This window comes from Heterocephalus glaber, unplaced genomic scaffold, assembly GCF_053883595.1.
Source record: "Heterocephalus glaber isolate CG9 unplaced genomic scaffold, H.glaber_assembly_v1.0 deba00001553, whole genome shotgun sequence".
Taxonomy (NCBI): Eukaryota; Metazoa; Chordata; class Mammalia; order Rodentia; family Bathyergidae; genus Heterocephalus; species Heterocephalus glaber.
In genome coordinates, this window is record NW_028258344.1 from 27,872,199 (window position 1) to 27,891,446 (window position 19,248).

General features: G+C 33.5%; 1 protein-coding gene and 1 pseudogene across 13 annotated transcripts in view; one reads left to right on the forward strand and one right to left on the reverse strand.

The window, feature by feature from the left end:
* Positions 1-19,248, forward strand: part of Ralyl (RALY RNA binding protein like) — a 733,271-nt gene that overhangs the window by 69,810 nt on the left and 644,213 nt on the right. The gene's annotated exons all lie outside the window — the stretch shown is intronic.
* On the reverse strand, positions 17,832-18,932 carry LOC110348572 (ribosome production factor 2 homolog pseudogene; annotated as a pseudogene).

The following is a 19,248-nucleotide window of genomic DNA, read 5'->3' on the forward strand; positions in this document are numbered from 1 at the left end:
CCTCCTTCCCTGAAAATAAGACCTAGCAGGAGCCTTGAAAACTAGAGATCAAAAATGCCAGCCCCAATCAGCCTATCTTTGCCTTACCTGCCGTACAGAGAAGCCACTGAGCAAGAGAATAGAGAACAGATAAAGCTAGTATAGGGTAATCAGGGCTGACATTTTTGATCTTTAGTTTTCAAGGGTAATTATTTTTTATTTTTTATTTATTTTTTGGTACTGGGGATCAAGCTCGGGTCCTTGCACTTGCGCAGCAGGGAGCAAAACCACTGAGCTAAACCCCTGGTCCCCTGATTATTTTTTAGCTAGGTCCTACTTTTGGAGAAAGAGAGTGGTTGTACAGAGCAAGAGGCTTTCACATTAATCCCCATTAGTGCAGCAAGTGTTCCACTCCTTCAGACATTTCACATATGCTATCACATTCACCTGGCCATTGGGTTTCTCTTGATTCTTCTTTGCCATTCTTCTGTGGTGTCTTAAACCCTTTTGTTTTGCTTCAATTTTTACATATTGCTCATTAGGTATATGTGACTGGTAGTAGTACTCCCAGCGCAATGCTAAATGCTGAATTTTTCTCAAGGTTAGGGTTATCAGGTGCAGTGTTGCTTAGCAGCTTAGAAATTAAATCTATTTAAAGATTATTCCTCTGACTTTTCGTGTGATGATTTAATGAGGATGTCTGTCTATCTCCAAACCTGGAAAATCATAAATGCATAATAGAATGTAGGCTTTAATTATTAGTGAATTATTAAATAAGTCTGTGATTTAGTTTTGATTATATTAAATTCTACTCTAAGAGAATTCCCTTTATTATTTTCTAAGGGCCTAAAATAAAGTACCTCTTCAAGTGTAATAATCTAGACATGTCTAATTGAAATGAACCAGCTCACCATCTGCTCATAGTTCTGCTATTTAGTCAGGGATAACACCAAAAATAATCTGCCAGAATTTCAGTTATGCAAATAAATGGTTAAGTCCCAGACTATCCTTTCTGTGCTTTAATTTGTGACCCTTAAAAATGATACTCATCTAGAAACAATCCCTGTGTGTGTGTGTTATGTCAAGTGAAAATATTTTATCAAAGCTCTTAAGTGAAAAGTCATTTCAGAATGTAAACGTATAGTTCTGTTTTGTTTTGAGACGGGGCCACGCAGGTTCAGGCTGGCCTTGAACTCACTGTGTAGCCCAGGATGGCCTCAAACTCACAGCTATCCTTTTGCATCAGCCTCCTGAGTGCTGGGATTTCAGGTGTACACCACCACGCCCGGTTAATCTATGTGTAATTTTATTCCTCCTTTCTTTGTTTAGGTGATGACTTTAGAGGAAAAAATAAAAGATTACCACTTTAAATGGTAGGTGCTAAAATATTAAAGATTTGCTGGATACATTAGACTTTAGGAGACACCGCCTCAGGAGGCTCATGAAATTGACCGGGTCTGGGCTTAGCGCTGGAGTTGTGGTACAGGGGGCTCATGGGTGTAATTAGAAGAAAAGATTGGTCAGGAATGGTCCTACTCAGCAACTATATCAAGCCTGGACCAAATAATCTTTTGATAGGTAAACAATTTCTGTGTTTCTCAGGGGATAACACCCAATATGCCCATTTTAATATGCTTAGGTGATCTTGGTTGTCAGAATTCATATATCATTAATGATTGTTCTAATGTTGTTTCTACAAAATAACAGCAAGAATTTGATGCTCTGGCCTTTTTCTGGTAATACAGTCTGGTTTTGCATAATCCTTAGTCATCTTATATTCTCCACCAAAACTCTCCTGGTGTGTATTTGCATTGTGATACTGCAGATGAGGAAAATATTGTTCCTTTCATTCCTCTCTGTTGTTATCTCTTCTGACATGATTGGAAATTTGAGGCTGAGAATCAGTCATCTTGAAAGTTGGCTCAAAATCTGTCCATAAGTCAAGTTCATATTTATATGCTTCCAAAATAGGAGCATGTAAGTAGCAACAGTTTCATTTTATGGAAAGATTTACATTTATATATACATTTCCCTTTTGAGTTATAGAGTATAAAGGAGACGTAGTCAGCTAAGTCTGTGTCAGGGATTTAGTCTTTTAAAATTAGTTTGATATACCTCAAACATACATTACTCAGGTTAATTATACTAAGAAAAAAAAGAAATAGCAATTTTTATTCCCGATTCTACTTTTATATATGTTTATCTCATAATCACGAAGGAATGATATCTTGAACAAAAGTATTTATTATAAAAATAAATACCGGGGATTTAGCTCAGTGGTTTCGCTGCCTTCTGCGCAAGTGCAAGGACCCGAGTTCGATTTCCGGTACCAAAACAAAACATATTATAAAAATGAACTGCGTGGACAATATTGAAACAACTTAGTATTAAAATATGAGTGGAAATGATGGTATCACTAGATTGGGGTAAGGAGTTAAAAGAAGACTGTCAAAGAAGATTGCCAAGTTAAATTTAAAAGTTACTCCTGTTGTCTGACTAGAATTCACTAAAGTTAGTCAGGTACAGTCATCTAACATCTAATTTAGAGAAATTAGAACTTCTCTAAGGTTTGCAGTTAGAACCCATGTAAGAGTTTGCATAAATATTTATTCCTAATCTATATGGGATCTACTTCAATGAGAGGGAAACAATAAAATTCATATTTAAAATAATCTCCTTAAGATACTACAGGGCTGGGAATTTATCTCAGTTGTTCCATCACCTGCCTTGCAAGTGCAAGGTCCTGAATTTGATCCCTGGTACCAAAAAAAAAAGATACTGCAGCAAACTTAAATTTTATTAATCTATTAAAATACAGCTTTAACAGAACATTTCTTTCTTTTTTTTTTTTTTTTTTTGGTACCAGGGATTGAACTGGGGTCATTGTGCTTGTGCAGCAGGCGACAAAACCACTGAGCTAAATCCCCGGCCCTTAACAGAACATTTCTGTATTGCTATTTAAAACTTATTTTTATAAATCTATTGTTCTTAAAGATCAAAAGACAGTGAATAGTCTGAGGAAATGATAAAGGTGAATGTGGAATCTTACAGCCTTAATTCTGAAAAAGCGTTAATATATGCTGTCATATTATAGAAAACTATACTGTGCTTTAGCAAACGAGAGAATGCCGCTAAATTGCATAAGTCAAGAACAATTAGGTTTCTTGATGTTCTAGATAGCACACTGTAGGTAGAAGATTCTAAGTTTGCTGAAAAAAATTTCCAGGGAGAAAAAAATGAAAAGTAATTGCAAGAGATAATTTGTTGTTATTTTGGGTTCAAAAGTATTTTTGCACCTATACATAATTGAGCTATTAATAACTTAATAGGAATATGTAAATAGTTTAAAACTTTTTGGTAAGGAAAATGCTTTGAATAAAATCCCCCAAATTTATAAAAATATTATTACTGTGTTTCTAATTTTATTCTTGTTTTGGATTAGTTGATTACAGTTTCCCATCACTTGCATCATTAAATGGCTGAGAAAATAAGAAGAAACTAAAAATCAACTTTTTTATGTATGCTCCTTAATTTTAGGAAAACATAGCCTCTCTAGCACTTAGAAATTTTAATAACATGGTATTGAAATAGCCAGATGTGTACTGTTTTAGAATAATAAAAAAATTCTTCTGAGAAATTTTCTCATCAAATCTTGATGAGAAACTGAACAGATGGTAGAAAACAAAACTTCAGGTATTTCTTACCTTCTTATTTCATACATATTTGGTTTAAATTTTATTCTTATTCAGTGTGTTGGTGCTATATTCTAGTTCATATGATAATTTTTCTATTAGTGCAGAAAAATAATGGCCACTTTTTATATTATAGACAAAATTTTGATTAATGTACAGTATTAATTATAGGAAATTGCAAGATAGAAATATTGATTTGTGTGGATTTGGCTTTAGAAAAGAAACAGAGGGAAATAAAATATCTATGCTGCTTAATTGGTTTAAAAAATAACCAAAATAAAATCCTGTAGTTGATGCTTATTTTCCTTAGTGTAAAATAGTCATTTTTCAGATTTTAACATGTACTTTCTTAGAGACGTTTATTACAGATATTTATCAAGTTAAAGAAAAAGTGGGGTTTGAGGAATACTTTCTAGAGTATCAAGCCCAATTTCTATCCCACGACCTTCATATAGTACAAAAACTATTCTAAAATTGTTCCCTGGAACAATAGCTTCCAATCTACTACTTAGGTTTTAGTGTGTTAGTTGAGTTTTATTCTTTCTTTGCTGAGCTATTTGCTCCTAATTCATCAATATTAAGTATATCCATAAAGTTCCTAAAGGAGGAATGTTGAAGGAGTTTCCTGTACACAATGTGACAGATGAAGCTGTAGAAAACATTTTCAAGGCTTTTTAAAAAACTAAGGCTGGCTTTTTATTGTACTGTATATAATCTTGTAAAAATATAGGTCGGATGATACCTATGTCAGTTTTCTCAATTCTATAAAAAAGGAACATTTACATGCAGCATTTTGTGTTATGGAGCTTGTGGGATGGAAAGCTAGGACTAGATCTCGGAAGTGCTTCTGCCCAGATCAAGTTTTGATGAAGATACTGTACCAGGATGCAGAAACAAATTTAAGATGTTAATATATTTATATTGAATTTTAGTAGTAATTTACTTTCTTTGTCAATTAGTAAAAGTTTCTAGTAAAAAATATGCTAGATCTTATGAGAGTAAAGAGATTTAGGTCATTTTAGAATTGCAGTCATTTTATGGTAGTGCAGTGTGATTATTCAGAGCTCAGATTCTACAGTAAGACTTTCTGGGTTGGTATCCCGGAACTGCCCCTTGTCAGTTGTCTTTGACAAGTTTTTTTTACCACTTTATCTCTTTATTGCTTCTTCTATAAAATGAGGATAGTAAATAATACTCTCAGCCTGGGATCTTGGAATAATCAAATGAGTTAATACATAAAGTATTCAGCATAGCATCTGGCGTATTGTAAGTGCTAGCTTTTACTTTATCATTATATGCAAATTTATATTACTCTTATTTAAATTTTATACTCTTATATGATGTAGAATCTCCCTGTGGTGAGTAAGAACCTGCATCCAGATACAGTATAATGAAGTCTGATCCAGTAAACATTTCATCAGTGCCTGAAAAGTATCAGGTAATAGGATGAGGGCTGGGGATACTAATATGAAATACATGGTCACTGCTTTTCATGGAGCTTACACACCAGTTGGAAAGACAGAAAACTCCAGCTCATACTTGAAGGTAGTGAATGTGCTATGGACGAGATTTTCAAAACTTCCTAGGGAAACAGTGTGAAATGTAGAAGAAATGAAGGAACAATTCCTAAGAGGGAGCCTAGCTGCAGAAACCATGTGGAGCCTCTTGAGCCATGTTCATTCATTTGCTCCCTCAGCCCTTAATCTATCCATTGCCCCATTGGTTCAATACTTAGTTCCCACAGTGCTTCAGGTCAGGATATTAAATTGTGATTTTAATTAAAGAGTGATATTTCTTCCATTTTGCACTATAAAGTCTAGTTATATTGCTAGGAAACAAACGCACCCTTAAAAATTTTACTTTGTATGAAATTAACATATTTATTCTTGTGTGTGTGTGTATGTGTCTATATATATATGTTTGGTTTTTTTTTGGTTCCGGGGATCGAACTCAGGTCCTTGCACTTGCAAGGCAGGTGGAACCACTGAGCTAAATCCCCAGCCCTCTTGTGTTTATATTTAACTTTACTTTGTATGACATTTTTAGTTTTTAAAAAAACTGAATATAATTAATTTTCTTTACAGCATAAAAATATTTTGATGTCATTAATTCAGTTATTATTAGTATTGTAACTGATACTGCTTTTTTTCTTCTTGCTTTCTGTTTTTATTTGTGTCGTTTCTTTAATTTGATATGTGAAATTTCTGTTTTTTTTTTTTTTTTTGAGACAGGGTCTCACTGTGTAGTCTAGGCTGGCCTTGAACTCACTATGTAGGCCAGGCTGGCCTTGAACTTGCAGTGGTCCTCCTGCCTCAGCCTCCCTAGGGCTGGGACTACAGGTGTGTGCCACCATGCCTGGTGAAATTTATTTTCATTCTTGTTCTTCTTTCTTGAATGATTTTAGGAAAGGTTTAGAGAGACTTATCTTCTGTTTCAAATTCTCCTGGTAATTTCATTTTAGATTTAAAAAATACTTGAACCTATATTTCTTTATTAGTAAGAAAATTGTACCAATTCAATGTATGCAAAATGAGGAAATTATCACTTTATTTCTCCTGTACCATTAATTACTCAATTCATTGGTACTATTGATGTAACATTAAATTTATAAAGTGAACCATTATACTTTTATCTTTGGTAACAAATTTTTACAATTACTTTTTGTGGTATGCAATATTTATGACACTGAGAGAAACTTCTACGTTTCAGTATTTTCAGTATACTAACATTATTAGGCCACTTGGTCACAATTATTATTATTTGTTTTATTTCTATCTTATTTCTGGATATATTTTGAAGAATGGCATGAAAGTATTGGATCAAAAGACAGTTCTTTTGTTTCAGACACATATCAAATAGTAACTAGCTATAAAATTTCCTGTAAATAAGAGATGAAAAAAACTCACCTACACAAAAACTTGCCTTGAAAGTCCAAGAGGGAAATATATATACATTGTGAAATGTGTCAGCTGGAAGATAGATAAAGTCTATGGTAAATGCAGAAGTGCAGACCCATTGTGAAGATGTTAGTATACTCAGCTATTTTTAAGCTAGGAAGGAAAAAGAAATTATTTTAGGCCATATTTACATCATAAATAGCTGTTGTTTCTATAGATATTGCTTGAATGGTATTTAATGGTGAAGAGAAGTCTGGAACGAGTATGATCTCTGATACACATGACCTGTTTTTCTCTATCTGAATTAACTTTTCTTTAGAATATACTTAGGTGTTGATATCTTTTAATTGGGTTGTACATGATAGTCCTTTTCAATTTTTCAAGTTTACATTTCAAATTAAATGATTTTATTTTTTATTATTACTCTTGTTTCATGTGTACTAGTCTTTAAGGATATTAATATTCTACTTCTTATTTTCTTCCACGTGTCTTTATTTCTCTGCCTTGTGGGGAGTCTTCTAAAATTTATCATTTACATTACAGGTTCCGTTCTCTGCATAAGGACCTTGTTATTTATTTTGCTTTAAATACTGAATTTTAATTGAATAAATCAATTTCACTGAAACAATTGATTTCATTTTACAGTGAATAAAATGTCTTTTCTATATCCAGTGACTTTCACTTGATAGATACTTAACTTCTCCCAGTATCAGTCCCATTGTTAAAAATATGTGTGTAGGTCCTGTTTGTTTATTTACAGTTGAGTGAAAAATCTTTCCATGCCTAGTGATTGAAAAGTAATTGATTGGGAAAGATAGGTTCTGATTGTTTTGTCCTTGGTCTCCCTAAGTGCTGTTATAGTACTTGTTTTGAGTCTTAAAATAGAAAAGCAATAGATACATAGACACGCAAGCCTTTTTGGATGTTGCATGTAGATGCAGGTTTTGGGTCTTTTCAATTAGGAAAATATCTCATGCATCCATTATCTGGCTATTAAAGTAGAATAGTTTAATTGTTCCTGGATAATTTAAAGCAATATTTCTTCCTTTGGAATTATTGGTACAGAAAAGCACAGTCCCATTCCTTCCTACCACCAATGAAGAAGGAGTACATCATTTTCTCTCCACTTTAATCCACCCCATGTTATCTTTCTGGGAATCATTCGATGAAAATAATAACTTTCGTCCTTTTTTAATTTGGGTATTCACCTCATCCCAATTTGCCAATACTTTACTAGTGCTAGCAATGTAAATTGTGCATCTTATGAACCTCTAAAGTTCTGGGCAAACCAGAATGAACGATCTCAAAATGTAAACTTCCCAGAGATTTGCTGCTTCCAGTGGACCACATACTTCTTACCTCCTTTAAAAATTATTTATCATTTTAATTTCAATATTACCCAAATTAAGTTTTATCTTCTGGTTTGTATAATTTGAAAACACCAAATGATTTTTTTGTTGTTTAAAAAATAAGACTAAATGACAGTATTGATTATACTTGTTTAAATTATGGATAACACTTCAAACAAAACAATTCTGATTTTTACCTAGCCTGCTCTAAAGTGATGTAGACAGATAGGGCACAGTTGAAGAAATGTTAAAAAATGATTTGGTCTCCTCATCTAGATGTTTAATAGAAGTCTGCAGGCTCCATGATCAGTGAAAACCTTGTAACAATATCTAGCCATTGTCCCTCCCAAGATTTTAACTCCTTTGGCCTTTCAAAATTTATCTTGTGTTGTGGCAAAACAATATTGTAGGGATTCTGAAGTGTGTGTACATGTATGTGTGTGTATGTGTGTGTGTGCTGGAGGTAAAACAGAATGGAAAGTAAAGAATAAGTTAATTTTGTATCAAAACATGTTGTATACTCAAATTGAATATCTTAAAGACATAGTTTAACAAATATTTGCTTGTACTTTCATTGTGTAAGGTATTTTATTAGGATATGAAATAGTAAGAGTTACTAAATCCAGACTGCAAAGCCTGGGATGCCATGTAAGAGGGATTGGAAAGTGCCAGAAAAAGAGATTCTTTTGTTTGATGTGGATCATGGGAGGATTATTTGATATAATTTTAAAGGATGTATTGAATTTAAATTGCCAGAATTGGGGGAAATACAGATACCCTCAAAACAAATACACAGGAGTGGATTAATTGTTTGTTTGTTTTTTTGAAGAAGCCAGGTTTTTCTGGTGCTTCAGATCATTGATGAAGCTATTCTGGAAAGTTCTTTTAGGAGCAGTCTATGAAAGATTTTGGAATTTAGACTTCGGAGCAAGACTTTTTGTAATCACCTGAGTTTTCTAACCAAGAAATATTTTGCCTTATTTACCTTCCTATGCAGAGAATGTTGCCTTTGAGTATATATATGAATTGTGTAAAAGTGAACTAATGGCATTATTGGAGCTGCACATCTGAAATGATTATGTACATGCTTTTATACACTTATGTACCATTTTCCCCAGAAATTTCATTTTAAGTTTTTAAAACCAATTTTATGGAAATAGATCAATAAATGAGATATTATATATAATTTCACTGTAGAATAAATTAGAAGAGTTTTTCTTTTTTATAACTGGGAGCATAAAAAGAATCCACTTAGCAAAATTACTGTCATCATAAATAAGGTTTCATAGAAAAATATTTTGAAAGACAGACTGGGTATCATGAAATAGTCAGTGTCACGGCAAAAGAAGCAATTTGCCACAATTACAGGTCCACCATAGGTCAGAGATGCCAAGGGTATGTCTGATTACTAGTGAAGGGTATAATTATTGCTGAGGTTGGGAAGGGTGAGATACATGTGGGCTTGTTTGCCAACTCCTATCAGCTGTTTCTGGGTATTGCATATTCCGTTCTAGTGTTTAGTCTTCATACAAAGTCTGTAAATATTCCAGGCAAGACTGGAGTTATGTGTAAAAATATATTTTCTGGTTTTTCTCTTAACATATGTTCTTACACAGGGAATAACATTTCTAGTTTTTAAACAGGATTTTTTATTTTTCAGCAGAAATTTATGTTTTGCTACCTAACAGTTTTCATTAACACAAAATGTGTTTTTTTTTTTTTTGTACTGGGGATCGAACTTGGGTCCTTCTGCTTGCGAGGCAGGCGGCAGAACCATGGAGCTAAATCCCCGGCCCCACAAAATGTATTTTTAATCAAATTGCTGCTTAAACATTTCCTATATTATAACAACGTTAAAAGGCGTTGCTCTGATATAAAACTATTTCTGAGGGTCATGCTCCCTGTCCAGAGAACCTTTAGAGTGATCTTGGCTCTACTTAATATCCTTAGCTTCACTACATCCTTAAAATAATAAAGTCTTCATGCAGCTATAGTAGAAAAAGTGAACTGGATGAGTAACAAATTATCTGACTCGGAAAATGCTATTTATTGACCATATAACTTTCAACAAGTGACTCAACCTCTGTGTGTCTCAGTTCACTTTTCTTGTTCTAAGTGCCTTAAATGAATTCACTTATTTAATTTTCAAACAACTCTAGGGAATAATACCACAACAATTATCCTCATGTTCTAAATTGGAAACTAAAGTACAAAGAAGTTAAGTAATTTGCCAGTTATATAGCATGCAAACCTGGGAACAAAAACAGGCTTTTATCTCTTGAGTTCTAACCTTTCCCAATTGATACTGTGCCTATGTAATACTACGTATTTTAGGGTATTATTTTGAGAATTAAGATAATATCAGAACATGCATTTATTAATGATTCTTTATTCTGAAGGTAAATTGGGGAAATAAACTTTTTAGAAAGTTAATTTGAAAAACAAATAAAGTTATTCCTGATAAAATAAATAAAAATTGGAAGGCAAAATTATGTAACTTACCAAGTGAAGATAATTGGAAAATATTCAGGTGGTTGGTGAAGCCCCAGATTTGGCCTGATTTACTTTATGGAGCATTAGGACACAGATTATTAAATCTCAGTAGGCAATTTATGCAGGATTTCATTGTTTTTGCCCTCTTAAATTCCAATTACTTCTGACATACTTGGAGTTGAAGGCTCATACTTAGAGCAATGACACTTTGAAGAAATAAAGACCCTGCTAATTATTTAATGGAACTGCAAAATGCCAAGTACAGCCATAAAGTGCTAAACATTCACGACAGAAAACCTTTTGGTGTTATAAATTTTCATCAATATCATGATGGTAATACAAACATATGACTTCTAATACCAGGTCAGAAAATTATCATACTTGGTTTGTGGTTAGTTGTTAGCAGGCTAGCAGGGACTCTAGGGCATTAGGCAATAGACAGTCATGCTCAAAGCATCTTTTCACTGGGTAATTCTATAAAGATTCTCGACTGGATAGGTAGGTACCTATCCTACATTTACATTAGTTTGAGCTGTTTTAAAGGGCAAAAATGTTCATTAAGGATATAAGCTTATGGGTATTTAAAATGTTTTTATTTTGGGGGGACTAAATTATTTTGTAAAAATAATTAATGAATCGTCATTTCTAGTTGAGACTATTAGGATAAAGACTGTGTTTAGGCAAGGTGGACAGTAACAGGGAAAGCAGATTTAAGGTACAAATGGAAATAACAAGGTATTTTGAAACATCCAGTTCAGAGCTCTTGCATAGTATCTATGTCAAAGTTCTGGAAAGTAATAAGATATATAGGTCTAGGACTTAGGGGAGAAATTGTAGCTATCGATATCATCAGCTTATTTTGTTCCTGAAGCATGGGAGCCTAGGTAGCCGTACATACTGATTGTTTTTTTTAAAAATCAAATATTCAATAAAGTTCAGGATCAAGGTGGAGAATTTGTTTATGGCCTCTTCCCACTATTTTCTTTAAAATCAGTGATTTGCATAATTATGTAGAAAGTGAATACTTTGTAAAAGATTTCAATTATAATAAAAATGAATGGGCATAAATATGTGATAAAAATAGAATTCAGTCAATTTCTTTTTTCATTTTTTTTTTGGTACCGGGGATCGAACTCGGGTCCTTGCACTTTCAAGGCAGGTGGCAGAACCACTGAGCTAAATCCCCAGCCCCAGTCAGTTTCTTTTGACTGGAATCAGTGTATGAAAATGACAAAGTGAAAATGTAAAGGAATAAATATTAAATTCTACAATTAGGTTGAAATATTAAATAAAGCCATATAGAAAGGATAGTAAATCTGTGCTTTAAAATGCTTAGTTAGAAGATGGATGAGGTATTTTTTGTTGTTGTACTGTTTGTTATATTTATACACAAGTGACTAGTTCTGTTACACCTCCTCTCTTCTCTCCCCATATAAGTTGTAGTATTAGACCGATATAATTTGTGGCTAGGACTTGGGTTATTGTTTTTACTTTTTAATCTTCTCAAGATCTGTAACACTTTCAGAGAAATGATACTAATTTTAATGGCTGGAAAGTGGATCGATAAATTATTTACTGTAAAGATAATAAAAACACTGTAAGAAATTTTTACCAAGGTGAAATGGAGTCCCTGTCATTGTAGGGTTGTTACTGTTTACCCTTCCCCACAAATTCATTTTCAAAGATTTCCACACAAATTTCCCCCATGATTTTCTTTCAGATCTCAGTTCTAAAGAGATTTTCTCTGTGAGGACTTCCTTGATATGCCCAAGAATGGACCACTCCCTCTTTTTCTCTGTGTTTTTCTCCTATCCTTATTGTTTCAGTGCTTACCACATTAATTTATTAATATATATGTGTGTGTCCTCTAGATGCAGGGGATGTGAGAACACAGACCTTGTCTTACTGATGTGCCTTATTCATGCCCATGGCTAAGTCTTAGTCAATGCCTTACAATATGCTTTTGTACTGAATTAAACTGGAGGTAGAATAGAAATATTCTATAGTGCTCTGAAGTAAAGAAATAGGGCCAAAGGGCAGCAGTGACAAGGACATAGATTATTTAAGTTCATTACTAATAATTAGAGCTGTATGGAAATGAAATGCCTGGGCTTTACAATGTAGGTCAAGGGCAAGGTGAATGATAACGCAGAGAAAGTGTTGCATAGCCTGACCTCTAAATTCCCCTCAAACTCCTGTATTCTATGCCTTACATTTTTCTCTTCTGTCATTAACTACCCTCTTAGGTAGTCTTCAAAAGCACTTTCATATATATTATCTCATTTATTTGAACAAATTTCCTGTGATGTATATAGGAAAATGTATTATCATTCTAATTGCTCCGTAAAATGAAGCATAAAGAAGTTAAGCGACTTGAACAGGGATACTTAGTCAGCATTAAATTTGAGACCAGAATATAATCTTCCTCATGGTAGTTTAGTAACTTAATTTTAGATAGAATATCTTAAATTATCTTTTTTTGACAATTGAGAGAACATAGTTATTCATCTGTTCATTAAGAAATTTGTTTTTCCTGATTATGCTTTTATACATGCTTAATTTTTTCAATGATCCAACCACTGTTTGGCTCTTTTAAATGCCACTTTCAATTTTCATGGTTATTGATGATTCTGATCAGCCAGTAAAAGAACAGACAAGTGTGTAATGTAAAGCACCATACTCAAGAGGAAGCAGAGTAACATTCCACGTATGTCTATAGCCTGACCTTGGGAAGGAATGATGGAAACCTGACTGAGCAATTATGTTTCATCCTATGTCCAGATTCCCAAGAGTGGAATCCAGCCTGTTGCAGGTTAATAATTAGATTTGGCAGACATATCTGACTTTAGTGAGTTCCCTAGAAAGGCTACAGATTCATAGTCATTTTAGCTTGCATTAAAAACCCGTTATGCATTTATTTTAGTATGGTCTGTCTAGGTTCTGTTCTTTACAAAATGAATTGCACTTAAAAGTTAGATATGTTTTGAAAAAAGATTAAAACTATAAAAAGTTAACTGATCATTTATATTATCTTTTCCCATGTAACGAGCCACCCTAAAACTTTCTGGCTTTACATAGGGCAGTTATTTTTTTCTCATGATACTGTATATTGTCTCAGATGTGATCACTCATCAGTCCGCTAGTGGTTAGGCTGAGTTTTCCTCTGGAGCCCTGTACATCTCCATGTGGCCTACTGAAATGGCTACCTTGTTTATTTCACAGCAGGTGGCCTGTGCATTCTATGAGAGAATGTAGACCTGTCCTGTTAGGCCTGTACTCTGGTCCAGGAATGTTGCTCCCACCCATTCTGTTGATCAATGAATGTCAAGTCACAAGGCTAGCCCATTAAAGGTGAGGAAAAAGTAAAGGGGATAAAAGGAATTGTTGGTGGCCGCTTCTGTTGACAATACTTGCATACAACCTGTTATGGTGAATGGCCAAGCCAATAATAGAGTGCAGAGAGGTGGATATGAGTTCTGCAATGACCTTGCTAATATTTAAGATCATAAAAACAATTATCAAAGAATTATAGAATGGTGCTTCTGTATAATGTTGTTTAGAAGTCTTTGAACAATGCTTTTTTACAGTAAATCAATTTAAACATTAATTCTTTTATATCTGTGCTTTCACCACCCATGTGGGTATTTTTGCAATTTTTGAATGTGATAAACATTTTCTGAAATGTAGCAAATGAAAATTTTAGAACTCTATATTTCTGCCATTTTTATGGTGATTATTTGTGTGTGCTACGTAAGAGCCTTATGTTTAAGAACAATCAGTCCCATTAACTTTTATGTAGCTACAATAAATTGTTTGTGAAGATTCATTTCTTATTGTAATACATTAGATTTTGATTATTGATTTTTTTCATATAGAATTAGACTGTTTTTACTTTTGATAATAAAATTCTTTAAGAAATATGTCTAGTTATGTTATCACAGCAAAGTCATGAATCACATTTGTTTTCTTGTACCACTTTTTAATCAATATGTAACAAATTGTTCAGTTATTCCTTTAACACCACTTTGAAATCTGAAAATATGACCTTACACTACTGTGTTAGTCCAAAATGTTTGGGCTTGTTTTCATTAATTCTATCCTGATTTTTTCATTTTTTAGTCAATTACAGTAGTCATTTTGGTGTTTTAAGGTATATGTATTTGTGTATCTGAAGTTTGACTAATCAATTCTAGTTTTTGTTATTTAAAAAATAAAACGAACTGTGTATATATTTATAAATTAATTTCTTGGCAGTATATATCACATAATAAAGATATTTAAAGGAAGAAATTTTGTCTCATCAGTTAATAACAAACTCAGACTATAAGGAAAAAATCCCATTACATCACCGACAGAATATTTTCATAGCAATAAAGTCAGCTGTTCTCTGTTGATAGATATTTGCATGCCACTAGTGAAAATAGGAGTCTTGGTTCCAGAGCAGAAGTTTATGATAAGGTTTTCTGTTGGCAGATGTTATTAACTTCAGTTTTTAAAACATAGTTCTCTGCTTTAGCATTTTACTCTGGCATGTGTGATCTTTTACTAGAGGAAAAATAAAGTAAATTTTTTTATTACAGCTTTCATACATGTAAGAATGTTTGTTCTGATTCACACTGGAGACTAAAGTAACATTTCAAGTTTACTCATGAGCAAAGAGTATTTTCAAAACTAAATTGAAAACAGTCTTTCAATGTGCTTATCAAAATGTTTATAGTTTCTTTTCCTGGAGATACCAAATAACAAATACTGAATAAAATCCCAATCTGTTTCATGAACATTTGTGTAAATAAAAATTAAGCAAAGCAATCTACAATTTATTGTTTTTATAACCATTTTTAATAATGAAAAATGATATATTTTAATTTAACAAATTGTTCTATCTTACTCTGCAAAATAACAGGTTATTTTTATAGAATTTTTATATTAATAAATAAAAATGTTTCCATTTTTGGATCAGTTATACAGAGTGTTCTGGAATAAGAGTCTTCCAACCTAATGGCAATCTACTAATAAGGTCAGGAAATCAATTTTTAAACTTAATCTTAGCTTTTTTAAAAAGTGGAATAAAATTGAGCAAAGTGAATAGAAAATAAGAGTACATGGATATATTGCCAATGGTATTTACACTTCACTGTTTTATATATTAATATGTGATTAGTTCACTATAAAATATGTTTGTAGCTGAAGGCTATGGTTAAATCAATTTGAAAGCTACCTGTTGAGAAGCAACATTAGTTTTTCAATAACAAGAATAAGCCTCATTATTGAATAAAGTTTAGGGTCTCCAACTGTTTTGATGAACCACAGACTACTTTAAAGATGAGCTATTTTTAATCAGAATGAGTGCAGTTTTAGTCTTAAAAGTATTAAGTAGATATTAGCCTCCTTTATTAAATGCTTTTCTTTAGTATTAAAATGTCTGGGATTCATCTATTGATTTGCTTCTAATTTCCCAGTTTATTGTTCATAACTATAGGATAATTGTTAGTCATTCTTACAGTATTTTGATAGGCAACTTCCAATTTGTAAATGTGTTGACTTACAGGACAGAAAGAGCTGTAATATTATCAAGTAATTAGATTCTATTGTCTTTATTATCATGACATAACAAGGCACTTTGAAAATGAGATGACGTAAATAAGAATATATTATATTCTTATAATATTAAAATGTTAATTTTTCCATTCTGAATACAATTTAAGTAACTAGTTTTTGCTAACATTAACATTTGTAACTTCTTTTTTACTGTTTTTGGTACCGGGGGAATTGAACTCGGGTCCTTGCGCTTGTGTAGCAGGTGTTGAAACCACTGAGCTAAATCCCCGGCGCCATTTGTAACTTTTAATCTTATTAGACAGTTACGAATTTTATGATGGTAGCTTGGTGCTGAAGCACCAAAAGTATGATTCTCCCTTCATAAAACTAACATGTTAGGTAAGGAGAAAAAAATAAAGGTTCATTAAATATGTGCAGTTTTGAATTCAACAGTGATATTTATTTATAACTTCTACACCTTTAGTACTTTTTAAAATAAAATGTTGGTACTATTGAATGATGGATTGTTGAATGAATTAATTTAGTTAATGTGGGGAAACTGGCATTTCTTATGAATTTAACATAACATGGAATTAGAGAATGATAAACTACTATCTCAGGTTGTTTGGAAGAGGTTTCAAGGAGGTGGGACTGGAGCTGGATGCCAATGACTAGAGTGTTCTAGTTTAAGGAGTATTGCATAAGCAAGACTGCTATCAGAAATTGATGTGCTTGGAAAGGCCACCCTCTCATACCTCATCTTTCCAAAGAAAAACAGCCTCTTGAATAAACATTGCTGAAGTAGACAGAACAGTGACCCCTCACTAAAATTTTGCACCTCAGTCTTTAAAACCTATGAATGTTATTTACATTGAAAGGGAATCTGCTGATATGGTCAAGGGTTTGGCAGATATTGAGAGCAGAAAATTATCACTACTATCTAGGTAGCCCAAACTAATTGCATGAGTCTTTAGGTACAGGGATTCTTTCTGGCTGTGGTCAAAGAGAATTGCTGTGAGAAAATGAGGAAATATTTAAACTGTGTGAGAGACTTGATTTGCCATCACTGGCTTTGAGGATGGAAGAAGAGACCATGAGGTAAGGAATGTGGGTGACTTAAAGCTGGGGCAAGCCCTTAGCTGACAGCCTGGAAGGAAACAAGGAGCTCATTTCTATACCAGATGGAAATGAATTATACCAATAACCTGGTGAGAAAAGGCATGGATCTGCCAGTAGATCCACTAAACAGGAATGCAGTCATGTTACATTGTGATTTTTGTTTGGTGAGATACATGACTTCTGACTTACAGTACTACGTCTTTGTGTCTGTGTGTGCATGTGTGTATTTGTGTGCATGTGTATGCATGTGTGTGTGTGCATGTATGTGTTTGCATCTCTGGATCAGATATATGTTACAGACCCCAAAGACATTCAACTCACAATTTAGCTAATGATGTGTAAAATCTATATTCAACAGTGATACATAAGCTCTGTCCTGGCTCATTTACAGACTTTAAGTCATCTATTTCTTAGTTTCTACTTTGTCCTAGGAAAACACAGAAAAAAATTTCAATATGTGATAAGAGTTTTAGTTGAATGATCATGAGTTAATCTAGGGTTGAAAGTCCACGATGGCCCAAGTGATAAAGAAGGAGAAAGTAGGAACCACCAGAGGACAGGTGTCAGTAGGGAGGTAAGATTCAAGTAGGTGTGCAGAGCAATGCAGAACCCTTACAGCCCTTGACTTAGGGTCAGAAAGAGTGGGCGCTTGCACATTCCATTTTCCACTGCATTCCTTAAATATTCTTCTAGTATATCTTTGTTTTCACTTTAGATAGTTTATGGTAATATTTTTCACTAAAAACACATCCAACTGAATCATTAATATACGAGAGGAATCTTTAACAAAACCAGCTTCAATGACTTCATAAGAGAAAACTGGGCAAAAAGAAGAGGAAAAGACGGGATAGAAACGTGGAAAACATAAACACCAGAGGCTCAGGACTTCATTTGTAAGAGCACATGTGAGAAATTACCTTTAGGATTTTGTCCTGGCCCAGCATTTATTGGAACAGTAAAAACAGGATAAGGAGTGCACACTCGATGAATAGCTCTGTGTTCTTTCTGTTACACATCTTAGGTTTGAGGTTTTGTTTTTTGTTTTTTTAAAAGAAATTGAATTGTATTGAAGCTTGATGATTCCCATAGTAAATAGATTACAATAAAACTCTAGTTGTTGGCTAAGTTCCATTAATTTTTTTAAATTCTTTTTGACTTTTTCTCCTGGTCGTCTGTTATGCTCTCTGCAGGTCGCTTCTTCAATACCTTAATTTTCCTTGTTTGTAGTTTTCTTAGGTCTTGTTTCTGCATATGAATCCTTCCATAAGTTGTACCAAAAGTATCATGGGACATATTTTTCTTCTTCTTTGGCTTGAGAGCTTTTGGCATTTTCATAGATAACTTATAAAGGTCATCTGAGGCCAGGTGTCCTCCTCAGAACCAGATCCAGTGAAGGTCCCATCTCTTCTAACTCAATCCATGGTGTTCTGCAACCAGGTTTCTTCAACAGCAACTTATAGCTTCGAAAGTAAACCTTCCTCTTCAGAGCGGTGAAGTGCAGAACATACTCTAACCCAGCCAGGCGGATGTTTGCTACTGTGGGGCCTCTAATTCAATCATATCCAGCACATGGTAGTCATACATATGACCTATTACTAGATTTTTGGGCCGCTTCTTATTATGGGATCCAAACATGAATAAAGAACAATCTGACTTCTCTGAAAAGAACTCTTTTTATACAGAACTCCATATGGTTTTTTCAGTGCATACACGTCTTTCAGTACTTGTGTCACTGTTGCATTTACATTTCCCCCTTTGATCAGCATAGCATTTTTATTATTTTCACTAAGTTTCGGTTCTCTCTTCTCAAGGAATCTCTTGGCCCTTTTTGTTTTTGGCTTTATAACTCAGTCGAAGATGTCCATTGCTACCTGGTTTGAGGTTTTTAATAGTGTTATCAGTTAGTTCATGGTGCAGGAAGCTGATAATAACTCCATGATTGGTTTTAATAGGTATCACCTTTCCCCTAGTTAGCTAGCCCTAATTGACCCCTCTCAGCTTTCTACAAACTAACATAAAGCTTTTTAAATCACTACTAGATATTGCAATATTTGGGTAGTTTTAGTACTTATTTTTATCCGTTTTGTCCCTTTCCCATTCCCACAATCCTAATCTTGACCTGAGCACATCTTAATTCTTGAACTACAGGAGCCTCTTTTCTTGCATCTTTTTCATCTAGTC